Below are 25,431 nucleotides of genomic sequence, written 5' to 3'. Positions count from 1 at the left end.
GCCAATCTGAAGTGGAAATGAAGCCTGGAACATTTGCTATGAGGGCACGCTCCATTTCTGTGAAAAAGGGGTAAAAACATCAGCCAAAGTGTACCAGCAGATAGTGCTTGAGAGACTAGTCAAGAATCTCAACAACACTCTCTTCCATGGTCAGAACTGGAACTTCTAGCAGGATTCAGCCCCAACATATGGGGCCCGAACAACATAGCAGTGGCGGGAGGCAAATGTACCAGACTTAATTTCCACTTCGGATTGGCCTTCTGTAAGTCCGGACCTAAACCCTTTGGACTACAAATTGTGGTCCAAGCTTCAGGAGATGGCTTGCAAGAAGAGACATCCCAATATTGAAAGTTTAAAGCGGTCTCTTATGAAGGCAGTTGCTAATTTTCCAGTCGATGTGTTGCGTAATTCAATTGATGCGTGGCCACAAAGACTTACGGAATGTGTGCGTGCTAAGCGTGGCCATTTGAATAATGATTTGTGATTTTGATTTGTCATGCATCCATTTCAGTAGTGTTATTAGGATATAACAATATCTCTCAGCATTTTGTGTCAATTTACTTAAAACTTTGTGACAGTATTTATGGTAAGACTAGGTATATATAAAAAAGTTGCCTGATTTTAATATACTCGTATTGTATGATTTTTATGCTTAAAATAGATAATTCATTCAAGAGGTCTGCATATTGTGCACAAATTTAAAATATTTTCTGTCTAGTACTGTCTGTGCCCAACGCATAAGAATTTTCCGAACTTTTGTCTCTTTATAGTTTTGCGCTTAGTCTACCTACCTCTCCGATTTCGACGATACCTAAAGGAAGACAAAAATTGGGCGCCTCCAGGATCACTCAGCAACCCAACATTGTTGAGTAGCGGGAATCCTGGAGGCGCTTGCTACCTGGTTGTTGAGAAGGAGCGACCGCGGCTTCACTCAACATAAAATTCTCTCGCTACCTGCGGTCAACTGTCGTCTGCAAGTCTGTGGTAGTCTGCTTTGCAACATGGCGCTGCGGAACTCAGACGCGTGGAGTGAAAAGTATATACTTGCAAGTTTGATTATGTAGTCCAAGTGCACCTCTAGGTCGCGCATCCGATAGATTTAAATAGTAATAACTTTGCCGCCACTATATTCTCGGAGAATGAGTCATCTGTCAACGGATAATTATGCACTGGCTTCAACTTAGGTATATTTAAAAATTCCAACCGAATAACGCAGTTAAAAAAAAGGTAATGAACTCAACTAATGAACATGAAGTTTTTTTTGGGTGAGCATCCTCTTGCAAACACGTGTCAAGCTTGAGGTCGAGAGCACCTTTTATCTCGCTACCTAAGTTCAGAATTAGAGTTCCGGTATAAACATGGATGTTATTTGATTGATTTAATTCATTTTACTTTGCATTTTTGCCACTTTTGGCTAATTGCAAAGATGAGGATGAGTGATTATATGGTGAAGGAACACTCACAAGGAACAGCATGCCCAGGCCGAGATTCGAATCGGACCCCTGGCGTCGTAGCGCGATGTGTTAATCACTCCGGGATGTTATTTTTGAATGTCGAGTACGTGTCCAGCTTCTTTTTGCAAGAAAAATTGGCATCAAGTATCGAGGCTATTTCCTGTGTGAAATATATACTTTTTAAGGGAGTGTGATATCAAGAAATGCATCGTTTAGGAAGTGTGATATTTGAAAATCCATTGGAAGGATGATGTATAAACGCCAGTTCGTACGTGTATATTTATATTGCTTTAATTTACATTTTCTTTTGCAGCTACGAAAGCATAATCAGTAATTCATAATTTAAACTATATCAAACATTATTGCGTGAAAACAACGTGATTTGTTATGGACACAACATCGTTATACAATTTTGTACACATTTTGCAACTTATACCCACTGTTTAACATTTCCGTGGCTACGACGCCAGGGTCACGGGTTTGGATCCCAGCCTGGGCGTATTTTGTGAGTGTCCTTTCATCAATTTCATCATATCATCACTAATCCTCATCTTCGCGATTAGCCAAAAGTGGCAGAAAAGCAACGATAAAAAACAAAATTACTGTTCTTAAGTCATATTTATTATTGTTCTATTAACAATCGCTGATTGATTGATTTGTTTTATTTTACTTCGCTTTCGTGCCAGTTTTGGTTAATTTGCAAAGATGGGAATGAGTAATGGTATGATGAAATTGATGAAAGGACACTCACAAACATTCATGCCCAGGCCGGGAACCACTCCACCACGGGGTCCTATTGACAATGGCATGAAACTATTTAAGGAATATTGATCTCATTTCAAAGCACATTCTTGAAATTAATATTTCTTTCACTTATAGTGTAGCTTATGTTATAAGTGTTTACAACCAATAAGGTCACACGCACACACAAAAAAAGCAGAGTGTTGTGTCGAACTTGCGCTCCTATATGAAAATAATCTTTAATTTAAACATACTTACGTATATATCCTTAAATAAAACTGGCCACAACCTTTCTACACTCAATGTCACTCCTCTATGGTTATTACGTTTTATCTTTTTCGGAGAAAGAAAATTGTAACCACAGAGAATTTGTTGTAGCTAACCAAAGTTCTCAAATTAGGAATATAACATTTCCCCCCAATTGTATCTCTAGTCACAGATCTAGATCTACTCATGCTTTACTTCGAGATTAACCACACACTTTCATTTGGAAAATAGCATCCGATATATATGTCATCATCCATTCATAATCCATGAATAGTGGCACTGTATTCAACAGCCCAACACGTCCTGCCATTTTCGCTGCAGACGCCACAAGGCAACGCAATGCGATTTTCGATTGTTATCGGCTGGAACGTCGCTACTTCTCAACTCTGCATCCAGGAAAGGCCATAAAACTGTGTGACGTAGCAGGTCAACATTTGCTACCATGTTGAGCGATCCTGGAGGCGCCCATTGAAGTGGGGGAGGTAGATGAAGGTCCCAAATACCTGAGAAAGAATGATGATAGTAAAATAAAAAATGGCCCAAAATAGAGGAGTGTGTGTAAAAATAATGACTATGCCAGGGTTCCTAGAGTTGTAGCACCGACAGGGGAAAAAGGTCAAAAATTATTTTATGACTATTTGTTCTTACCCTAACAAGGATTTACTGTCTTAAAATTGGACCACAATAAGTTGAAAGAATAAAGTAGGTGTTATGCTCCTTAGACAATTCATGGCACTCCACTTTCCCTTCCTTTTTGAACGCAAGGAACACTTGCCAATAGAATCTTACACCTAGCTATTTTTAGTTTTGATAATCTCTCTTCTGTTGACGCTTCCAATGCTGTGAAGAAACGCTTGTGTCCTTAGCAGTTTGTTCTTGAACTACCTGCCAACACGCTAGTCGCCTACATTGGTGGTGAAATACGTATTTATATCATGGTCACTTAAATGTATTTATGTTAATGTCCACTCTCAGCAAATAAGCTTATCGGATTGAGATCTAGTAGATCCAGACTGTAAATGCCTCAAGCAGATATCGAACACTGGCCCCTTTAGTAAAACACAAACTGAGACAAATAATTATTGTCATGAAACCAAACCAGTTATACTAGCTTTAATACATCATTGATATCGTGGCATTTCCTTTTTCAGACCACTTTCACAACATATTTTATTGGTGTAACTTCTATTTTTCTACAACTGTAAAGCTAATTGTTGATTATACATTTCGTTGTATAGCCTTTAGAACGAATATTTTGTGTGTGTGTGTGTGTGTATTCGATAAGCAGTTTTCACTTGTAAAGCAGCCAGAAAATATTGGTCTAGTTGCTTTACTACGACAGACAATAGCACACATTCCAGGTAAAATATTGCTAAATTGACGTTATGAGACCTGTGACAGTGTACAAAGAAAACGATTGAGTTGTGGATAGAAATCAGTCTTTGGAGAAAGGCCAAACTTCCAGAACTTGAGTATCATATGAACATCTGTTGCTTCGCGATCAATTTTGCTTTCCTAAGTTTTAGTTCTTTTTCCAAGTAGTTATGAGAATGACGAAATGGATTTTACTAGGCTTAACAACGTTTCTGCATGCAATTCAGAACTTTAGTAGTCGTAGCAATGAGAACGGTTTGTACGTCAGTGCTGACGAATATGCTTCAGGATGTAGATCATTCAGCTTGGATTATGGCTCGCCTTCCTGTTCGAATTGCTCATATGTCATGGATGTTCACGTGACGAGTGGAAATAGCGGAAGTGCTCGCTCTAAGGTCGAAACTTTTTTTTCCACGCGTGTTTCGATCTGTAGTAAATTCAGACATTTTTGTTATTCCAGACCGGCTTCCATTACGCCGTGTTAAATTTGCGACTAGATTCGCGCATGATTGGCCATTGGCTTTTCCAGTTGTTCCTCGACTGGTCTCATTGCCCATTCTTGAGCTGCGTGCCTCAGGGGATGACCTCAGACAGGGACTACTGAGGTGAAACGAAGCGGTACCTAGAAATGGAGTTTTTAATTAACACTCAATAGTTCTGTCTCAAGTTCGTTAGGATTGATTTAAATTTAGCTATCGTTCAATGTCCGCTGTCGTTTTTTTCGTAGTAAATTGCGACTTCTCATTACCAAGAATAAATTTTCTAGTAAACATCATTTGTTGGTGTGTTTATAAATGATGTCAACACGTTTAATAATTTATTGCACAAGGAATGACAAACATCCCATTTTCTTTTATGTGAAAGAAAACAAACTTTTTTCAGATGTTAACACTGCTGAACAGTTTTTGAAATAAGCGGTAGCAGTCACAAATTGCGATCAGAAATTTTGGTTTTGTTCCTGTGCAAATTTTTCAAGTCGCTACTTTCGGCGAGTAGACAAAGGCTGTGTTCGACAGAAACGTTACCAAAAGCGGTTAACTAATTTCTTACTCGACACGTTTGGTTTACCCCCAGTCATTTCAAGAGTTCGGATTTTTTCTAAACTTTAAGTTTCGAAATATGTGCATAAATATGTAACAGTGTATGATAAAATATGTAAAGTGGCTCAAATATATAACTTCCAAAATGTGTAATATTTGATAAATACCCACTCACGTTCTATTTATTTTTATGCAATAAAATGCACTTGCCAAACCCTGAATGAATACGATTAAGTAGCTGTTTTTTTGTTTGTTTTTTTGTTAAATATCCACAATGCTTTTGACAAAGCAGTAACATTGTATTGCTCATCCTTATAAATATCAAAACGGGAAATTTGAGACTATTTTAAACGCTACTTAAATTTAAAATGCTGCCTCTTATACATTGGCACTTTCTTCTTTTTTTAAGCGAGGCATAATTTGCAGACCAACATAAGTAACCACTGGTGACATTTTTTTAATTTTCTTACAGCAATTGTAGATAGTGTCTTCCTGTTTTTTCTCTGTCCATAGCCAGTCCGAAATTTCTTTAGGTTTTCTCTTGCACCTTATTCTTATTAAACAGTACGGCTGGCAAAATCCCATACTTCTGCAGGAAAATAAACTGTCTGGTTTCCTTTTTCAAATTGTGAATGTAAGAAGTGCTTTTCTTAGACTGTCGATAATTAATTATTGAAAGTACCTTAATGCTTATAAACAAACTGTGTAGCAAGTGTGTATTTTTTTAAAAAAATTAAGAGGATTCCAAATACAGCATTAGCCATTTTACGTTGTAAAATAACAAAATAAAGTAAAATTACACACGATTATTGTATTGGCTTGGTAGGCTGGAACAGGGAACGGTAAAGGGGCATAATCTAGGTTTCTGACAAGAGAAAAGTTGTTGTGCACTCGAAATTGACTTTCCTGGAGAAGCCAATCACTTCTGATGCTTAGCTATTTTATGCAGGAATATATGGTCTGCCAGTTTTTCTCTCGTGAGGAACGTGGAAAATTAACATTTTCAGAAGGATAGCCTTTTACAGGTTTGTGTCGTAGAGACGAACAATGGCCAATAAGAAATTTAGGATGGATTTTATTTAGCCTGTCTAAATTTGAGGGACATGCCGTATATCGGAGAGCAGTATTCAATTTCAGGTGATCCACTGACTCGTTTCATTAATTTCTCGTACCTTTAATATGTTTCCAGACTTAATGGATGAAAGTAATTCCAAGTGTCACTTTCGGTTTTGAAAGTGCTCTACGTTATTCGTTACCCACTTATTTGTCTCAATCATTAAGTTAATGCTGGTTAATTAATTTTGCGAGATAAATTCAACTTTTTCAAGGGCGAAAGGAACGTTGAGATTGGAGTGCAATGTTATGCTTTTATTACTTTCATACTATTTTCAGTTTTATATTCCTATAGATCTAAAACAGGTTGTCGTGTTGTTGGGAATAGTTGAGTCCAGAGAAAAACTTTATTCCCATTATCTTGGAAGTGAATCTCCGTACTGAACTGAATCGTGGATCGCTACTTTTGAATTATACGTATTTATTCACGAAAGCTATTGGTTGGATGATGTCGTTATTAATAGCCAGTAATGCTTTTTAGGCAAATTCTTTCGGCACCATAGCCCATATTAAAAGCCATATCTTAAACTGTTTACTGCATTCCAGCATACACCTTTTCTTTGTCCAAGGTAGCAGCGCTAGAGGTTATCCTTCTTGCCATCGGAACCTGATGATTTGTTGAGCAGGAGTCGACGTGTTTGCCGTAAATGGTCTTGGTTAGGCTTCCTGTGTAGCTAGATAGGCATTGTAGTGAATTATTATCTCGAGTTGTTGGTTGGAGTGGAGGAGTGCATGACATTTGATTTTTTGAACTTTTGACTAAGGAGTTGATGGATATAACTCAGATATAGGTAATGTTTACCAAACAACATTAAAGGCAAACTGGTTGGGAATCTAATCTGACTGTTTTGCTTGCTGCGTGAAGTGTTCTGAGACCTGATCCTTTAGCAAAACTGTAGAACGATAGAAATTAGGCGTTTAGAGAAACCTTATATTATAATCAGTGGCGTTGCCAGAAATTTTTCTTGGGGAGGGCTCAAGGGTGGATAATATATATTTAGGTGGGCTCTTGTTCGGTGGTCACGGCCAGGGCGCTTGGAATTTTTCAAGGTGGAGCGACGTTTCATGAACGTTGTGCTCTACTGGAGCGTTCTTGTTCATGACTCAAATTCATACTTATAATGCAATTATTACAAATATTTTGTATGCAATTTTTATTGGTGTTAAAAGTTTGGGATATAAATTTCCTGTATTTTGTAAAAAAATAAAAATGAATATCAAAACATAGCGAAATAAGCTTTCATCGGTTAAAGAAAAAAGCTTCTCCATGCTTTTACAAGACAAACGATGCTTGTAAACGTAATAACGGAAAAATTATATTGAACTGATAACATTAAATAAAAAGAAAAGATTTAATTTACCAAAACTAATTTAGTCACAGTTAGTACTAAAAGAAGTCTGGAATTACCATTTTGAACAAGTTTATTCAATAATTTTTCCTATTTTTGTAGCTTTTCTCATTGTTTTTACATGTGTTAAAGGTTTAATTTGATCATTTTGGCGCACGTAATCATTTTTCGCACATTAATGAAAGGAAACCAAGCTAATGGAGAATCTAGAAATGTTCTTCACTTTTTAAGTGAAACTGACCTATGTTAGTAAATTGTTAAGGCCGCTTTATACTATAATTATTTACTAGCTTTTTACTTCGCGTTATCGAAATAATATATATCATGTATTCATTATATTTGGTGGGCAGACGGCTGGGTTAAGACTATTTTAAGGTGGGCTAGAGCCCACCCTCGCTCACCCAGTGGCGACGCCCCTGCTTACAATGAAAATTACACATGTGAACGAGGAATGCTTCACAAGATAAACGAGCAGTTTCGGTGGCCAAACACTTGGAGTGTTTCATTTACGATCTCGCCTCCAAAGGTTCTGGATTCGATTACCGGCCAGGGCAGGCACGTATCTAGAAATATGTTTCGGGGGGGGGGGGTCCGAACCAAGTGTCTCAGGAATAATAATAATAATAATAATAATGTTTATATTAAAGTAATTATAAATCAAATTAATACGAGTAATTACAATACAGAAATTAATATTATATTATCACACGAGACTGTATAAGAATAGAGATATAAGAGTGCATATTCATTACGTAGCTTTTCTGTAGTTAAGATCGGAATAATTTACATAAAAACAAGTGCCCTGGCAAATAAAATTAATGTCAAATAGATGAATAATTGAATATTTATCGAATAATAAAAATGATGTTACATGTAGTTGGAGAAAAGTAAGTTTCTGATTAAAATGTTATGCATATTATTTTGAGAAGTAGTGTACATAAATCATCTTTAATGTTATTGAAAGCCGTATGATCCCAATATAATACTTGCCTTCTAAAAAGTTCAGAGGAAATTAATAACAATCGATTGGGTCCGGACCCCTGCCCCCCCCCTTAAATATGTCCTTCCTGTCCTTCAAAGCCGTATGATCCCAATATAATCCTTGTCTTACAATAAGTTCAGAGGAAATTATACAACAACGGCTAAACGAATATATTATTTCATTATTTAATTTTAGTACTTTAGTGGTCGCGGTGGCTCAGTCGGTAACGCGTCTGACTACCATGCTAAAGGTCCCGGGTTCGATCCTCGGTCGGTTCAAATCCGGGAACTTTTCTAACGTCGGCGCCCACCCAGCGTCGAATGACATGGGTACCTGGGGGAAACCCTGGGGGGTAAAGGCGGTCAGGGTCGTGATGCTGATCACATCACCCCCACTCAAGACCGGATCAAAGTGTGGGGCGTTACCCCCACACCCCCTATACGCCTTCATGGCGTGGTGCTAAGCACAGGGGAACACTTTACCTTTTTTTACTTGATAAATCTTTCGGGGGGGGGGGGCGAACCCCCTGGACCCCCTATTGGGTCAGGAAGTTCGCTTTATTTCATTGCATGTGTTTTTGACTTGTCATTAATTCTCATCGTCCGATTAACCTAGAGGCTGGAAAGTTATATTAAATGAAAAATAATAACAAAGAATACCGTATGAGCTTTATATAAGTAATATGTATTATAATGACTTTTTTAGAACTCTGTAATTGTGCAATTGCCTGTTTTGTTTTTAGCAAATAAATAACTGGATTCGTTATATACGGGCCTGCTGGTCTCACTCATGCTTGTGTTTAGTTGTCGTTCTATTCTTAAGAACTCGGATATGTTTGCCGACAATCAAGCAACTTGAGTAATTTATGGTGTAACGTCATTACAGAATTTCTCCGACTTTTATGTTCCATACAGCTGATGCAATTATTTACGACATGCCATACCTACTTATTTCTCTTTCGGGAATATTGGTTAGGATAACTGTGTTTATTTTACACATATTCGAAATTTATCATCGAATTGTTCTGATAACGAACATATGTTTCATTCGTTATCTGTAAATTCTAAATCAGTCATTATCAGAGGATCTCGCCCGACATTATATATTGACTGTTTCGTATTGATTTAATATTACGAGATAAAATAAAATACTGTATTCGAAATTTTTCTAGGTAGTAATTCTTAAACAAATATAATATTTGTCAAATCACAGATGACGTCACTGATCGATATAAACGGCTAGAGTGGACAATATTTTAGTATTTATTTTGTTTGATACTTTGTCACATATATGTATATGTTAACCTTGACATTGATGATGATTGATCATTATCATTAAGCGGATAGAAAAGACAATCACCCATGTCTTAAATGGGTACATCTATTCATAACATTGAGCTTTCCCAAATATTAAGTGATTGGACATTTTAAATACAATCGAAAATGGATGTTAGCGAAGTTACGAAAAATGTTATGCGTGCTATAATATTAGAAGCTTAGTGATTAGATTTAGAGAGGTTTTCTAGACAAAACCTCGTGCAAGGGACGATTTCCAACATACTATTTTTATTTCGAGTTAATAAAATTCAATAAATGACAAAGTAATGAGAAGTTTAAATTAACGTATTAAAAATTCACTCATCTTAAGTTACCTGATATAAAGGAAGAACATGCTATTTCAAAATCCATAATTTATTTTGTTATACCAACCTGTACAACTTGGAAAATTTCACAGGCGCTAATTATTATTTTAAAAATCGGTGAGCAAATATACAGGTATACATTGTATTAATAAGTAAACATAAAGACGTTCAAAAGGCACTGAAAATGGTGAAGGGAATATGCAAATCAGTAAAAGGAATTGCCTCATTACATTATGCTAATGTAACGAATCTGCGATTTCCATTAGTGTTGGACACTAGGTTTAGTATCTTCTGTAGTGAGCCGCTCAGTCGTTAGGGCGTCTGACCCGGGTTCGATCCTCTGCGGGGGAGAAACGGGATTTTTCCCACCTGTTCAAGCGGCTCCGGCGCCCACCCAGCGTCGTATAAAGTGGGTACCTGGAGGAAACTCTGGGGGTAAAGGCGGCCATGGGCGTGGTGCTGATCACATCACCCCCACCTTCGGCCGTGATCAAGAAAGTGTGGGGCCCTAACCCCACGCCTTCATGGCGTTGTGCATAGCACAGGGGAGCACTTTACTTTTTTTTACTGCAGTGTTCGTGAATTGGAAATAAGTTCCTTCAACTTGTCGGATATTATCGATAAACTTTTTTTTTGGAAATGCCCGTAGTATTTTCTCAACCTAATCAATGCATTACATCAAGAGTAATAGTGACGAAAATATTCACGTGTAATTTAAAATGCATACAATTTCAAATAAGTTATTAATTTGCTAATTCAAACTACATTAGAACTGGATTTTGCACTTAGAGCACAAAACTGTAACTTTTGTCATTTGCAGTTAGCTAAGATTTCCTCGCCCAAATCAAATGTATATTTGAAAACAACTTTCTGTAATCTAAGTATGTCAGAATAGTCATGCTTGTAGAATGCCATCATGCACCAAGTGACTCAAATCTTCATACTAATTTCGAACTTTACTTTCATTGTCACGTTTCCGAAAAGAAAAGTGACTTATACAAAAGAACGCAAACGCAAGAGAATTGGTAAGCATCTCATTGTATTGATGTTAGTTCTAAGATGAAGCAATGCAAAATATTTTTTGTATGTAATCCAGAGGAGGTATAAACGTGAGCACGTACAACTTGTAAAACTGGCAACTCATTTCACATTGCGTCACGGGCTCAAACCAAAAGTTAAAGAAAATTGCTGATATCATGCCATTTCTTTCCCTGTCTTAGTTTCAACAACCGGACTGGGCTTCTCCTACGGCAGTTGTAGCTTTAGTCTTGGAAAAACTGTGCGCTAAGGACTTACGAAGAAATAATCTTAATTTATACTGTAAGAAATGAAGTACTAGCATTCTAGTGAAGTTCTGATGTAATATGTTGAAGTTAGGCGCTGTTCCAACTCTGTCCCACGCTAGGGACATGGAATGAAGCAGAGAGAGAAAATTTAAAGTAGTGCTCATTTTCGTTCGTTAATTGGTTCGAATCGGTAGCTCGCCTGGGAATTGCGTAAGCCATTATATTTTCAATCTTTTTATGTGTCTGTTCTATGTAGAACGTAAGGCACTATTCCTGTAAGCCGCTTGTAAGTCACACCGTAATTATGAATGCTTTTTATTTTTTAACAAAACTCGTCATGTGTTCATAAGTTAATGTAGTCGTGAGTATATTTGGCGTTCGAGTTGAAAATAATATCCTATTACGCTAATTGTAAGAGTTAATTATGGAACTCATTAAGGTCTTGACTAAGGGCAGGCTCAGCATTGAAGCCTCTAAAAATGTAGAGAGAAATAGACACTGGAAATAGAAATGGCCGCTTAGCAGAAGTATGTAGGAAAGTGAGCATTTAAGGATTCATAATATTGCCACACACGGGTATTCTTTTCTAAATTCAGTAAGTAAATGGTGTTCTGGTGTGTCTTTAACCAACATATCCATCTTTCAATTGTGAAAACTGTGTTCTTCCAATTTAAGGAGGCGTGCATTAACCCCTGCAAGTTTATTGGACTTTATATTTTTCGTTGCTTTTCTTCCTTGATACTGGTACAGTTTCCTACAAAGAGCATGATGAAAAGGATCGGTGGCAATAAGGCTTCAATGATTGGCATTTATGGCCACTTATAAAGTGCTCAATCTATGTCTGCACAGCGTGTAACGCATTTATTACATCAAAGTTTACGTTTTTCTGCAAAGGCAAAAATAGGTAATATCCGGCCCGACTCATGACTACTGAAGAATAAGAAGTTGTAAGCGTTGAAACTTGGCTGGCCGTCACGGAGGAAATTGTTAGCGAGCCAAGAATTTCGCCATCTCGCACACGTGTCCAACAAGGAAAGCGAACGGAGGTGTAGGCCGCGGAATGATGCTTGGAAGGTGTCATTTGGAAAGTTTCTCACAGAGCTAATAGGAGCTAAATAAAGTGGGTAATTATAGTGCACTTTGATATTGAATTGTGTAATTCCTCATATTTACTTATACTAATAAATCAACAGGATGGCAATGTAAGAAATGCCGGCCGGTGTCTGTGGTGCACGTAGACCACCCCGGTGGCGTAGTGGTAACGTTGTCGCTTTGTAATCAAGGTGCCTCGAGTTTGGTCCCCGGCGGAGGAAGAACTTAGCTCAGTGGTTCCCACTTTAAACTGTAGGTTCAGTCCCGATGAGCCTATCTGATTATGTGAGCATAAGTTCGTCTTTCAGTTGTCAGCGTAACGTTATCGAAGTCAGAGGTCCCAGGTTCGCATCCAGGGAATGGACGGTTTCATTGTCATTTCATCTGTTTCATCGTTCATCCTCATTGTCGCGATTAACCCAAGAGGTAGAAAAAGATAATATAGAAATATAAGGATGTGCATCAAGGCACATGCCTTCGTGCACCCGAACATAGCGCCTTCGAAACTAACCATATACCATAAATAGATCTTTAGATAGAATAACTTTGCAATTTACATGATGGTACTAACAATGTGCTAGAATATAAGGCACAAAACACGTGTCTATACAATAGGATAAATTATATCTTCAAAAAAACTAATTTACCTGTACATTGAAAATACAAGTGTAGAGGTTTTAAATCTTTCAATATGTTGCGTGACTAAAGGTGTGGAAGGGCACAGTTTCATCTTTCAAGTTAAAGGATGTTATGTGGATGGATGGATGTGGACCAAATGGAGATGGGGTGGAACAAAATACAGAAAACGAAGATATAAATGTAATTTAAATAATGATATGTTAATGAAAATAGTTGATACTTAAGACTTACTTCCATGCCAATTTTTAGGATGTCAGTCAATGTATTCCAGGAAGTAATGCAACATGGGATGAAATGTGGTGGTGGAAGGGCCTACCTAATACTACATTATACGTTTCATTTTTAGAATTGCGTATAATTCCGATTTATCAATCTGTCCTTGTGAGTCAATTGCTATCTCAGACGCTATAAACATTACTACTACTGACTTCGTACAATTTCGAATGCTGTGGGAGAAAACATTCCATACCACATGACTTCTCCTTATCTCAAGAACTGTAACATTCAAAAGGATAGTCTGGGCCTCCCCGATGGCGTAGTGGTAACGTTGTCGCATTGTAATTAGAAGTACCGGGTTCGATTTCCCTTGGAGGCACATAGCGGTTCGGATCCCACTTTAAATTGCAGGCTCAGTCCAAATTAGCCTTTCTGTGCATAAATTGGGCCTAAAACACTCAAACCCCGGTACACACTTGTGAATTAAAGACAATAAAGGAGCACCATGGCGTGTAAGGGGTGACCCTTTCTCACGACACCCAAATGTCAACCTCCCATCCCCCGGGTTCGAATCCCGGCATGGGTATTCTTTGTGAGTGTTCCTCCATCAATTCCATCATATTTGCGATTAGCCAAAACTAGCACAAAAGCAACTTATGTAAAATAAAACCCATCAACCTCCACGTAGAACACCCTGGACTGCATTTTGCAGACTAGCGAGGCTCTGGCGTCTGGATTCACGGCCAGTATAATCCCCCGTTGGGCTCGTGGTGTGTCGTCCCTGTATGTTTGTTCCTTCATCCTTCTCATCAACATTCATCCCCATCTTCGCGATTAGCGAAATAATATAAACTAAATCAATCAAGAGAGCGTCATGAATGGAACGCCCTCATAGTTATTTTTTATTGTATTTTTGCTTCACTTTCTGCCATCTTTGGGAAATCACATCGATGATGATTGGTGATTACATGAAATTGGTGAAGCGATACTCGCAAAGAGACACCCATGTCCAGGTCGGGTCTGAACCAGTAGGACAATCTTGTCCTAAAAATTCGCCCCCCTCACTCAATTTCCGGGGAGGAGATTTTTTGTTATGACAAAATATAATCAATTAGTTTTGACTTTGAATATACTTTACTAAGGATAATATTGAAAACACGCACAAAAGAGTGTGTTTGCGAGTGTTGCGTACTTTTTCTCTATCGTTCATGATATCATTAACAGATCTACACCAAAAACAATATACGCGCAATAAAAGTAAAACAAGAGTGCCAGACAAATGTAACTGACATTTAATTGATTTATATTAATAGAACGTAAAAACGTATACGTAATAAAACAATTTAAACTATTTTGTAAGTTATTGACATCTTTAACCAGTTAATAGTAGAATATTCTGCTACTGTATAAATAACTGACATATAAAAGTAAGAAATTTATTCCTTTATATGTATTTAATAACAATGTGTGTGTGTGTGTGTTTAGATTAAGATCTTCCTCCCCCACTAGTCTTCAATGATTTCGCACCCTATTGTGTATCAATCGACACGCTCAACCACGCCACCGGATCTGATCGAACTCTTACTGAATGTTCCTTCCCGTCGATCATTCCCATTCGCATCGTACTCGTAACCTTAACAGCACAGAACAACACGTCATAACACCTCCAATCCGCGTCACCAGTGTAGAACGTTTCACTTTCTTCCGATACGAATGTTGTGACGTTGCTCGTCTGCATAATCCTTCACAGTTGGTGGAGACGTCTCGGTTGAGGCTCTGCTGATGTGAACGAGTATAGGATGTGACACGCACTTTCAACGGAAATGTGACTGTCAGAAAAGGCCCGTAATTACCTCCTCCCTCTCCTCTCCTCGGCGCTCCTTTGGGACTTCCTGTCCCATTCCCTCCGGACCTCGCTCCCAGCAGCCAAGCTTGGGCGACTCGCCAGTGCAGAATGTATAACTGAGACGTCATAATTATGGGCTCGGCTATAATGTCAAGTGGTCGGGAGGGCATGGTTTGGAACATGCACAGCATCTTGATCCACAATAATAATCCCAAACGTTACGTAACTTGCATTTAGTGTGAAGTTTACGTAATTTTCCTTTGTTCTGCAACGTGTCGAGGAAGAGGTGTTTTTCTATTATCACAATTATTGGTTAATGCTAAAGTGAGGTATTCTTGGAGTGTATTTGCAATTTGTCGTTTCTGTTTAGTTCCATGTCATATGGTCCGTTTATATATTTATAGACAGAACATGTGTATCATCTGTTCTAAAAAAATCCCGGTCAGGGCATTGGTGTTCTTTGTGAGTGCCCCTCATCAATTTCATCATATCACTCATTATAATCTTCGCGATTAGCCAAAAGTGGCGAAAAGCGAAGTAAAATAAACCAAATCAAGCAAGCATCCCTTCTAAAATCCCTTCTTCTGTTGCTCTTTCATCGTGCATGTATTCTTCTATGGCAATCTGAGAACAATTTAAAGTTGAAGCTTCCCCAGAGAAAGAATTTGAATATAAGTTTTTATAGTTTAGCGCCTCACGGTTTTCGGTTAGTTCTGATCTACAATATTTTAGAAATCTTCCAGTGAATACCACATTGCGTTACGTTGAAGTACTATTATTTTCCATATTATACATTGAAGAGTAATGGGAGAGGAAAGAAGAGTTTACCGGATTCTTGTTGAGAAACCTGATGGTAAGAGACCTGTAGGGAGGCCAAGACGCAGATGGAGGGATAACGTTGAGATAGACCTAAGGGAAATCGGTAAGGATGGAAAATATTGGATTGATCTTATCCAGGATAGGGACAGATATAAGGATTGTGTTGCTGCAGCCATAAACCTTCGGGTTTACGAATGCTCGAGTTAGTTTAATATACATTACACTCACTCACCTTACCTTACCTTTATGACTTTTGAATAGTCTGTAGGACTATCCAACCCCATTAGTGTAACAGCACATTACGGTAACAGATAACTTGGTAAAATTAGGCTCGTCTATCATATACTTGTAATCGCAATAATAGCAAAGGTGAAGAAGCTGGAGCACCTTTTATCGTTTGAACAGTAGCGTACGCAGGATTTCGTCAAGGGGGGGGGTTATTTCTAAAACTTTCTCCAAATTCACATTACCTTTGATTTATTATACTTTAATTAAATAATAATAATCACAATTAATTAATAATACTTATAATGAATTAATTAGCTGAATTACTACTAATAATACTACTAATACCACTACTACTATTATGTAGTAGAGATCTACATAAATATACCATTTATGAAAACAATAGAAAGAAATTACTTTCTAATCATTCAATTTTTATCAAATCCTGGGGGCATTTTTTTGTTTTTGTTTTTGTTTTTTGTCTGGTCAACGAGGTGAGACATTTTAAGGGTGAAGAAAATCCATAAAACAAGAAAATATATTAAAATAAATTGAAATAATTAAAGTATGGAACTCATCCAAGAAGCTGCGGTGGTCTGGTCGGTAGAGCATCTAACAATCACGCGGGAGATCCAGATTCGATTCCCGAAATTGGTTGGAATTTTTCCGGCTTCTTCCCTGCATAAATGTCCCCGATAATTCACATCTGGATTGTCTCACTGTTCTTACCAACAAAACATTTTCCAATAAGCTTATTTTCGTTTGAATAATTGTCTAGTCAACAAGGTGAGACATTTTAAAGAGAGACATTCAAACGTGCTGCGGTAAATAATACAATGGGAAGGCAGACTGGTGACTGTATTCTTGTCTGCCTAGTCTTTGTCTATACATTAGCCTCTAACAACGAACCAAGAACTTTCTTTAGTTAATTCTCATTGTTCACACAAAAAAAATGCATGTTCGTTGAACACTGGCGTACGTAGAGGCATGGCCGATGGTTAGAGGCACATACTTTTGGTAAATAAAAAAGCAAAATTTCAGTATAAAAACAGAGTCAATTTCGGGTTCAAAAGCTGTAAATAAAATGAAATTTCGCTGTTATAGCGGTGAAAAAGCGGTATATAAAATTACATTTTGTTTTTAAAAATGTGAATGATTTAAAAACTGCACTATGACACAAAATAAACATATCCCTTCTAATAGCACATTAAATCATTACCAGAATATTAAGTTTATTCCTGTATAGAGGAATCCATTTTTGCTTTTCAAATATTTACAGCAAAATTAATCAATTTCCCGTGAATTGCATAACACACAGGATACTTCAGACTTCAGAAAGTGTCGCGTCGGTATATAAACGGTAAATTTCGTGTTTAAGAGTCTATTTCGCATTTTGCAGTTCATTTCGCATCATTTCGTGACAAGACAGGGTAGAAAAATGCACCTCGCACCTTTCAGAAACCTTAAAATTTAACATTTCAATGTGTTATTTCAAATTTTGTTTTCTTTTTGTCAAAAACGAAATATGCATGCCTCTACCGATGATGCTACAGCCCCTACCAAAATTTTGAGAAAATCAGAATTTTCAAATAAAAATCCGTTAAGAACTTTAAAAAATCAAAATGTGTAAATACGAAACCTCTTTTAAAGTGAGTCCCGATTACCATTTTTGTCTTTGAATACAATGTTAATAGACTGAAAAGCTCCAAAAATACGAAATATTTTATTATGCATCCTGCCCTCCAAAACGAAGCCGTGTGTTATCCACATTTACTATTCCGGCCCCTCCCCCCCAAAAAAAACTGCGTACGCCAGAGTATTGAATATTGTTGCAACTGAAATACAAAACATCTTATTTCTCTTTTAAATCATAGTTACCCTCATATTTCACTTTCAAGAACTTGTGCTTATTTTCAAGGCATCACTCTGAAAGACGCGTGTGCTTGGAATGCTGTGCTTTTCTCCATGCTACATGGAAATAATAATTCAAATTATTATTATTATTATTAGTGGTAGTAGTAGTAGTAGATGTAGTAATAGTATTGTCCCAGATTTTGACTGTGGTAAATTGGCCATTTAAAATTTTTTCCACAGCATTTTTCATAATATTTCACAAGCTCAAGGGGGGGTTTAAACCCCGTAACCCCCCCTTGCGTACGCCACTGCGTTTGAAGCTTTTCCCGTTCCGTAATTACTGGGAACGCAATTATTTTTAAAGTTAACCTTTTCACCAGTTGCTTCTTTAAAGTTAAGAACTCAGTCCGTGGCAATCCAAATCATGTATTGTAATATGCACAAGATTCAACCTCAATGCAGCTATTTTACATTGTGTCAGAACCACTTATTTACACAAGGCATACTCGCCTTACTTGTAGTAACAAACGAACTTCAGTTATGTAATGTGATTATGATTTCGGGTTCAAAATTTAATTCCAGAAAATTTGAAGCACAGATGGTTTAAAGAAATTTGCATTCTTTTTGTTTCGGTTATTTTACTTTGCTTTTCTACCTCTTGGGTTAATTGTGACGATGAGACAGTGACAGACTGATGGAATGGAGATGGGACAAGCAGTAATGCATCCATGGATCTCAAAGCTTGAACCTGTAGGCTTTGTAACGCATTACGGTGATCACTTCGCACGGGGGTTGAAAAATACATGACAAATATGGTAAATTAGAATCTTAAGTATGTAGCCACAAAGTCAATGCAAATGTACAGTCAACGGCAAAGATAACAGTAGGCAAATTGTCCATCACTATTTTAATTCTTTTTTTACTTCACATCTTGTGTTGTTTTAAGGGATGGAATTTTGCTGACACGAAGCAGATGTTGACATCTTTGCCGTTTGGTGTTCAACGTGGTACTGCACACTTACTCATTGTGTATTCAATGCTAAGTTTTCTTCAAAGATTAATCAAAATTGTGTGTTTGATTACGTCTGTTCGATGAATAAAAATTGTTTGGGAGGAGGTGGAAGGTGCTAGAACATGCTTAAAATATCTTATTGTGGGACTATTTGTAGCGTGTCTTGGCGTTTATTACCACTCTAGATCGACTTTGGACGCTTTTCAAGGTTTGACATTCTCTTGGAACAAAACTCGGGAGCATTTGCTTTCTAACCTCTGGAAGTAAGGCATCACTCTAGAAAATAGCTCTTGTTTTCTTTCTCATCCATTCCTTCGTCTATTCTGCTTCACGTCGTCCTCTTTTCTGTGCTCTTTCAAGTTTTTTTAAGAATCTGTTGGGTAACAGCTTTCAGGTATCAGCCGCATTGTATTTGTGCTTGGAGAGAAAATTGCCACTTCGCCCATCCGCAGCCCAGCCCTTGCCTTAATAAGGCTCGGTAAGGTGCATGAAGCTACATTTGTCACTAGCACTACCAGTTTCTTAGGTCGACGTAAGAGAACCGCCTTCCCATCGAGGCCTTCGCTCCCATCCCAAATGCAAATAGTGTTGTGATTTCCAGGACGCTTTTTGTCTATACATGGCGAGTTGAGAATGTTCTTCAGCCCCGAACGACTACACTTGATTGGATGCTCCTGAATTGAAACAAATGTTTATTTTGAGAACCACGCCCGATTTTGTCTTTTGGCACATTCCTCTGTGATTACCCAATATTGTCTAGCTCTGGATTTCAATGCCCAGTCGTGCATTTGAAAGTAGTCGGGAGGATCGTGTTGAAGCAATTATACAGGTTTCTATTCTTACAAGGTGAGAGTTCTTCAGGTCAAGAACGTGAAGCATGTATGGGCGCTATTCATCGGTTGTTTACATGTCTGTTTCCTTGGCGCTGGCGGGGACTGCACTTCCGGTTTTGAAAAGAGTAACATTCAATTCAAAGGTGTAAAGGCAGTGTCTTCGGAAAAGGCGACAATGTTTGTGTGGCTTTTGGTTTCAACATGAGATAGGGAACAAACAATTGTTCTCAGGTATCGATGCATCGTTTTCAGAGAGACCCGATCAGTGGATTTAGGCAGTAAAGCGAAAAGATTGGACACAAACACGAGGGAGTAGGCTCTGCAGTCGGCACTTCATCAAATCAAATGAAAATATTTCACGTGTTTCGAAAATTATAATTGTGTAACGCACATGTGTTGAGTAAATTTAAAAGTTGGAACTATTTATAATCAAATTATAACGGGTTGTTGATAAGCGCTCTCTCCATGGGCGTCGGTAGGTCAGTCTACCCCTCCTCCCCCCCCTCTGGAAATTGGCATCCTTCATTTCAAGTTACAAAAAAGCAGGATGTTTGTTATTTTTATTGTTAATAACAGAAATAAAGTTCACTTGGTTAGTATTCGAACAGATTAATCAATGTAAAATATGCATTAGATCGAAAAAATGAGTGAAGAATACAGGAACGAAGCTATTTTTCATATTCTACCATTTAATTGAAAGAGATGGTTCCACCGTTTTCAGAATTCGAAAAATTATAATTTTAGATGAGGTCACACACGATAAACTTTGTATGTTTTTCTAACTTCTAAAGTCCTTTCTTGAATGACACTTGCAAAAATTAATAAACAAAATACAGTAACTGTGCATTTCAGTATAGTAAGCTATGAAATGTAAAAGTATTAATGGAAAGTAGTTGTGCTGGATATTCACTCGGCTTGTGGATCGAATAGCATGATAATATTATTAATAAACAACAACAATAATAATAAAATTCGAATAAAATTTATTTAATTAGGTATATATTATTAGTGTATAACAATGATTTTAACCGTAGTAATTATTTTTTTTTTTTTACTGTTGTGATCGAAGCATTTCAATGTTTATAATTAATGTAAGCTTCATTTCAACCTGGAGAAGTCTTTTTCAAAAACGAAACTTATGGTAGAATATGAACATTTCCTTGGATAATATTAGTATTGTCCCTTATATCTGCATCCAAAGGATCCGGGAAATTGCCGATGTTTTCTAGGTACCTTTGTTTCTCTATATCACTCAAAAATTTCAAGTGATCCATTTTGTTTCCGATCTTTTATAAGAAAATAAACTCGGTGACGAACTGTATTCCCCTTGTTTGCATTGGAAAATTCGCCAAACCGGAAGTTCTTTCCCCGCCATCAATAATCGAATTGTCTGATCGATCATTTCTTGTTTACTCAGGAATAACCGCCATAGGGAAATGATGAGGAAGGACTTATCCTTTAAGAATATTCCTTTCCTTGTGTTTAACATAGGATAGCAAAGGCTCTCCATTTCCTTATCCTTTATTCTTCATAGTTCGTGCTACTCACTCTTTTTTTAACCTATTTTCATCAACCTTTTCGCTGCTCACAATAATTTCTATGTGAGTAAATTGTCACCAATCTGACGTAGAGATGCAAGTGCAATTGTAAATGTTTTGCCGCACATACATTAAATGAACGTAAGTGTCGCAGGTTATTTTTTTAACATGTTAATGTGGTATCACTACATTGGTACTTGTTGAAACAAGTTGGTGGTCGACCTCCGTGGCGGAGTGGTTAGCACAGCGCGCTATGACGCCATGGATCCTGGGTTTGGATCCAGGCCTTGGCATGGGTGTTCTTGTGAGTGCCCCTTCATCAGTTCCATCATATTATTCACCCTCGTCGTCGCGATTAAACAAAAGTAGCAGAAAAGTGACACTAAATTACAGAAATCGAAACTAGTTTAAGTTGCATTTATTAGGAAAATGATCCATGACATTGGTATGTCTCCGGATTATTGGTTATAGACTTCCCAACTAGTCAGATTTTATTTTATAGCTCGAATGGTTTCGGAGATATACGAGTATCAACGTTTTCTTTGTTGATTTTCAGTTAGCCCCTGGACAGACAGGTTAATCAAAATAATGGGTTTTAGGTGAAGCAAGCATTTGCTAACCTTTTTAATTGTAGAAAATTTTAGATCTTCGCATTTGCTACTTTCAGAGTTACCAACGGGCTACAATTGATCGACAGTCTAACGAGGCTCTGGCGTCGGGACACTCAGCCAATATAATCCTCTGTGGAATTTGTGCTGTGTTCTGTCCTTCTGATTGTCCTTTCATCCAATCATCATTCTCACTCATCTTTGTAATTAAAGTGACAGAGAAACGAAATAAATAATTCAATCAATCAATGATCAACTGTAATCTCACGACCAGGCAGGCCAATTAAACTACTTCGTAACGTTGCGCTGTTATTTGGTACAGTTCTTCAGTCCACCAATTTTCAGGAGTCCCGGATTCGAATCCCGTCTTGGCCATGGATCTCCTGTGTGAGCGTCCATTCATCATATCATCACTCATCCTCATCTTCGCGATTAGCCAAATAGCGGAAATGCGAAATAAAATAAATCAAACAATCCATCAAATTTGTTCTTTATAGGTCGTTTCAAACACTTGACAGCTGACACGGACAGACAAGATAAAGAGAGAACGAACACACCTTTTGCTGATTAGTATACTCTTAAAGCAAACTGAAAATATGTGATCGGCGCTTATGTCTCGACGTTAGATAAACGACGATATGTCCCATATAGTTACGATACATAACTTGAAAGAAGTAGGAAAGAACAAAGAAGCCGTTGTTTCCAAGACGTGTATTTGTAATATATATGACATCACGTGTTATACGCCTTCATGGCGTGGTGCTAAGCACAGGGGAGCATTTTACTTTTTTTTTACTTTTTTCACGTGTTTATTGGATAAAAGCAATTTCGGGAATGAATGAAACACGAAATGCTTGCACTGACATGCGCAAGTAGAAAATAGGGTGTCCTTTTACCCCATTGACTCTGCTGAGAGGCAAAGAGCGTGTTACTTGATAAAAATCCAACGGAGAGAGATTCCAGTACCTTTAAAAGCTTAGATATGTTACACAGCCTTCTCCCCAAAGGCTAAACATGTGCATGCCGTCTTCAGGGAGACAACCCTTATCCCAAAACACACCATCCCTAATAATATAAGCCACCGCCCTTCTTATGAAATTCTTGAATATGTGCTGGTGTTGAGAGAAAAAGGGCACAGAGTTCATCGCCTCTCCACGTGTTCATTTTCTTGAATTTATTTTCCTAATTTATCCAGTTTTCATTTCTACCGTTTTGGTCACCGAACGTCTGGAAATGAGACCATAAGGACAGACAAAATAGCATAAATGCTCAGTTTCGTGGTTTTAAGGACGATGTAAAGGGTGATTTTTCGGAACACGCTCAAGAAATTGTCAATCCCTCTTCCACGTTGTACTCTGGAGACTGCATTACTACACGTTTACAAGGCTCTGTCACCAAGACAGTGTTTTATGTAGTTGTGTGCAGAGAAGTATTAAAGAGGATCTAGATCCCCTCTTTCGAAAAAGTTGCCAAGATAATCTAGTGTGTGTTGTGTAATATGAAGCTTACTATTATTGATTGATTGATTTAGTTTATTTTACTTCGCGTTTTGTGCCTCTTGGCTAATTTGCGAAGATGGGGATGAGTGATGAAATGATGAAATGGATGAAAATGGACATTCACAAACAACCATACCCGACCGGGATTCGAACCCGGGACCCTTGGCGTCGCAGCGCGATGTGAAGCTTACTATTAGAATGAATAAGTTTTGTATTAACTAACTAATTCTCTAGCCTTCTTAAACCCGAAGGTTCAACACAGGCCTTCCATCTGTCCCATCCCTACAGATTTCCTTTAGGTCCATCTTAACGTTATCCCTCCATCTTCGTCTTGGCCTTCCTACAGGCCTCTTACCATCAGGTTTCCCAACAAGAATCGTGTCTCTTCCACCCTCTCCCATTCGTGCCACATGGCCTGCCCACCTAAGTCGTCTTGATTTAATCATTCTAATAATATCTGGACATGAATACAAATTATGTAGTTCTAAATTATGTAACCTTCTCCACTCACCTGTCTCCTCATCCCTTTTACGTTCAAATGTTTTCCTAAGGATCTTATTTTCAAATACTCTTAATTTATGTTCCCCTTTCAATGTAAGGGACCAAGTTTCGCATCCATATAATAATACAGACAAAATTACTGTTTCGTATATTTTAACTTTGTTTCTTAGATATTAATTGGTTTTGTATTGGTAGTAATAATAATATATAATAATCAGGGAGCTTCACTCTTCATCAGTTGAAACTAACATATTTTTTGTTATAAATATTCCATTATCTATTATTTTGACAATTTTCTAGAAATTTTAGTGGTCTTAACTAGATAGACAACTGGATAAGCTGTTGTAGCACTATTGTTACACCACCTTTTTGTCTACTTATGTCATCATTTATTATTATTATTATATGTGACATACTTCGTTAGCACTTGAAGACTCCTCTCGAAATATAGCTATTTCTAGATACGTGCCTGTTTGTTGAATTATTGTTTTTAGCCCACTCTATGCACAGATAGGCTAATCGGGACTGGACTTAGGTACAGTTTAAAGTTGGATTCACGTGCCTGGTTGTATCTTTGTTTACTGACTAATCGCATACATCATCAACCTTTATCTATGTAGCGAGTCTCTAGTACTATTGGGATATATTACACTGTCTTGTTAATAAGTTAGTCTTCTCGATTGCTTTCAATCAAGACACTTTCATCTTTTATATTTCATTGCAAGGATTACGGCCCGTTTCGCTTTATTGCGTTTTCACCTCCCCCCCAATACAATTTCGCATGATTTATGACACTAACTTTCCAAGGCGAAACGGGACATCCCATTTCGCGTTATTCTGTTTCGTCTTGCGCACAAAAAATTTCACACCAGGAAATATTATCGACATGAGGGTCATTATTATTAATGTATTATTAACCTAACCTAACCTAACAGACAGGACAATGGGAGCCAAGGTAGGCAACATCACAAGCTCTGCGCTCTCATTACGAATTACCCTTCAAGTCGATAATATTCCCAGGTGGGAATTTTTATGTGTGTAAGGCGAAATGGGATGTCCCGTTTCGCCTTAGAAAGTTCGTGTCACATAAATCATTTGAAATTTTATTGGGGGAAAACGCAATAAGGCGAAACGGGAGGACACGGTTGCAAGGAACTTCACAGGACATGATTCAACGGGAACGGGGTCCCGGGATCGATTCCAGGTGGAGGCACACAGTGGTTCGGATCCCACTTTAAACTGTAGGTCCAGTCCCGATTAGCCTTACTGTGCATAAAGTGGACTTAAAACACCAAATCAATCAAATTAACAGAAACGGGTGCAAGTGCTTATTCAAACGTAATTTTGATTTAAGTTAATCCACGTTTTAACAGAAGTTATTTAATATAAACTTTTTTTGTAAGAAACTGCAAGAGAACAAAAATGGAAGCGACACGTGATTGTAAGTTTAGTTATTGAAATTCCTCACGAAAATCTTACTTCTGAGCTGGTCGTGTTTTTA

At 37.7% G+C, this 25,431-nt stretch overlaps 1 protein-coding gene across 5 annotated transcripts in view; it reads left to right on the top strand.

Moving 5' to 3' along the window:
• LOC145984224 (cAMP-dependent protein kinase catalytic subunit 1) overlaps positions 1-25,431 on the top strand; it is a 408,508-nt gene that overhangs the window by 309,665 nt on the left and 73,412 nt on the right. The gene's annotated exons all lie outside the window — the stretch shown is intronic.

The sequence above is a fragment of the Lepisma saccharinum genome, chromosome 2 (genome assembly GCF_977018435.1).
Source record: "Lepisma saccharinum chromosome 2, izLepSacc3.1, whole genome shotgun sequence".
In the NCBI taxonomy this organism is placed as follows: domain Eukaryota; kingdom Metazoa; phylum Arthropoda; class Insecta; order Zygentoma; family Lepismatidae; genus Lepisma; species Lepisma saccharinum.
Note: the sequence above shows the minus strand (reverse complement) of the source record. Positions and strands in the feature narration are given on the sequence as shown.